This window comes from Chaetura pelagica, unplaced genomic scaffold (genome assembly GCF_000747805.2).
Source record: "Chaetura pelagica isolate M959 unplaced genomic scaffold, ChaPel_1.0 scaffold213, whole genome shotgun sequence".
Classification (NCBI taxonomy): Eukaryota; Metazoa; Chordata; class Aves; order Apodiformes; family Apodidae; genus Chaetura; species Chaetura pelagica.
In genome coordinates this window covers 154,691-157,982 of record NW_009952597.1, presented here as the reverse complement: position 1 = coordinate 157,982, position 3,292 = coordinate 154,691, and positions in this window count along the sequence as shown.

The following is a 3,292-nucleotide window of genomic DNA, read 5'->3' as shown; positions in this document are numbered from 1 at the left end:
CTTCTTTGGAAGTATTTCTTGGCTGGAGAAGCATGATGGAGCCTGCACTGCAAAAAAACTTGGATTAGGGAGATTGTTTTAGAACTTCCTCTACTGTACTGGCATCTTATTTCAATTCTGAAACCAAGAGTCTTTCTGTAAATTGGAAACATGTGTATTAGTCAAGTTGGATGACGTGTTTTTGTCTAGTTGGCTCCAAGTCAGAGGGTAATGTGCCTTTCTTAAAGGGGTTAGACTGAAGGTCTCTTGAAAGAGTAGATGGACCACTTCCAAGTGGCCCATCAGCTATCCTGCTGTAGCACGAGTTTGCTTGTATTTCCAGAAAGGTTAGGTGACCCTGGTTAGTGGAATCCATGCTTTCTAATTGAATTGAAGTGGCTTTTAGGTTTTTAAGAACTGATGGTAAATCCCTTCTTCCCTTTACTCATCAGTCTCAGTTGCATGAGTAACCATGCAGTAATACCTCTTCTCAGCAAATTGGTGCTGTTGTCTGACTCTTGTATTCTGAGTTTGATCTAGAAGAGGGCCCAACAAATAAACAAAAATGTAGAATCAAGACAGTTTTTGATGGGTGATTTTTTAGTAAAGGTAGACATACAATGGTCTTTGTTGATGACGCATCCAGTCATGCAGCAGCATATGGTGCACAGACAGGGAAAAAAAGCCAACCTTTGCCAGCTTTCTGTCTGCAGCCTTACTTTTTTGCTGACCCATGCTGTGCTGCTACGTTTTCAGATGGTCTCCTGAGAACCGACAGTTTCTGGAAACCCTGAGTGTAGTTTACCTTACTCAGAGTGAAAAAAAGTAACTGTTCTGAATGTATGGTTTTAGCAGACCAAAGTACACACAGAAGGGTAAAAGGTGACTTGGAGAAATGTGGAACACATTGTGGAGGGAAGAGGAAAGGAGATGCAAGTGAGTGTGCAAAGATGTAAACCATGCTTGCTTCATCTGCGTAGAATCCTAAAAATTGTAATCCTACACAGAAAAGATGATTTTGCTAACCCTAGTGAGTTTCCCAGACTTAGGAGGCATCTCTGCAGTTGTGGTGCTCTGCAGGCATCGCACTGGTGTAGTCTGAAAGAGTAGAACCAAAGTTAAAAAGCATTACTCTGGCCAGGTGGTGGCCAGCCATTGACACCTTGGTGTTTCTGCACCAAGACAACATTTGTCCTCTTGAAAATCCTCTTGTTCGTTTATTTATTTATTTATTTATTTTCCTTACATGAGTGTAGCTGCCTATGTCTCCTGGTCTGGATTTGAGTACTTAGGAAGTAAATCTTGGGTAATACATCCACCTCCTCCAAGTGCTGCCTATATATTACCTCCCCATATGCACACAAGAGTTTATTTCTTTGGAGGAGCTGACATTCAGGAGACCTGTATTTTGTATTTGCTTTGGAAAAAGGAAGTCTAAACAGGAACTGAAAATGCAGATGAGGGTCTCTAACCTTCAGTTTGTCACCAAAATTGTATAGATACCTAGGAGGCCTATCTTGGTGTCCAGCTGCAAAGCCTGATCACTAGCATTCTGGAAAGGACTAAATCAAAGTCAGTTCAGACCTACTATCTCTTCCTTTTTTCCTTTGTATATTTTCTTGCCCTCAATTCTTAAGGCCTTTTTGAGAAGAGGAAAATTTTACACATTTCAGGTCAACAAAAAGCTTTTGTTTAAATGTTGATCCAATAAAACAAGCAGATGTTGGTGTAGATTTTTACAGGTCCTTATTTTTCATTATTAGGGAAAGTGAGGAATTCTCACCCAGAAGAACATATCCTGTTAGGCATGACTCTGGAGATTAAGAGTGAGAAGTCAGGTGCTTTTCTCTGACTTAATCCCAGGGCTTTGAATGTGGACTAAGGAGCTGTGCCACAAGTCATCTTGATCTCTCACTTGTATTTATTTTTGAACCTGTAGAAAAAAAAAAAATCTGTTTATTGAGAATGGACTAGACAAAATTATGGGCCTTTGTCACTTCTGGTTTCTTGTTATGTGTTTTCAAAACAGATAGTTGAAGGGACAAGCACCTTCCAATCCCCTGGCATTTCTCTCCTTCCCTCCACCCCCCCCTTTTTTTTTTTCCCTCTCCTTTTTCTGCCAGGACAAGGCTAACTTTGCACCTCTTCTTCCCTACTCCTTCCCCCTCCAGCGCATTTGCTGAGGGAAAGGCTAAAGTCCAGAATTGATGGTTCATGCTATTTGTGTTGAAGTGATGAGACTGGTGGGGCAGAGCTTGCCTGGTCAGCTCTGTGTGACTCCTTTCTGGGGACGCTTCTGTACCTGTAAGGATGAGTATGCTGAAGATTAAACACTGATGGTTAATACCTCTCCTGAAGTCACTCTTCTATGATCTTTGATGTCAAGTGAATATGCTTGGGTGGCTGCAAACAATCACTGAGTAAGGTTGTGTTCACTCTTAATTTTTCTGAGATGGAGGGGAGTCAGCATCTTGTTTGCAACTAACCTTCTGATGACTGTCAGTTCTCCTCTTGTTTCTGTTTTGTCTTTTAGTATTAAACTTTCCACCAGTTATATTGAGATTTCCCATTCCCCTTTGAGTGGATAGGAGAACTTGGCTTGTTTTCAACTGAATGTAATTCCCATAGCTGGGGGAAGGGACGTGATGTCTGGGAATTTATTTGCTCTAAGATTCAAATGACACTTGAATTACTTTGGCATAGATCAGGATTACTTTCTGTACTGAGCTTAATTCACACTTTTAAGAGATGGATAAGACTCAAAATACTCAGGGACATTGATGTATGCTGGAGAGTTGTCTCTAATAATAATAACAACAACAAAACTCAGTAACCCTGCTTCTCTCTCAGCTAGGCTGTACTTTATAGGCATGTCATCTTACTAGTTCTTTGTTTTAGCTGATGATGATGAACAAGACAGGTGAGCTAAAATCAAGGAGAATCAAATTCATGCAAAATTTTTAGTCCTGGGGATACACTCAGATGACAGCCTAAAACAAGAAAAAAAGCCATCACTGCATGAAGTCTTTCTCTTACCTCCACTTCAAGGAGTGGCTGAGACTGTTGGTTGTATCACAGTAGTGAAAAACTGGTTATTTTTATCCTCAAACCAGAAGTAACTTCTGCTGCACAGTGAAAGGGTCTGCAGCTACCTAGTGAATAGTCACTGTGAGGCAGTGCCATTTTTTCATATTGGATAATTTAGGAAAGGGCAAAACCCAGTGCACTTCCATGCTGCAAAGGCTTTAATTCCAAACTTTTTTTCTTTTTTTAGATTTCTGGGTAATGAGCTGCTTCTAGTTTTTGAGTCTGA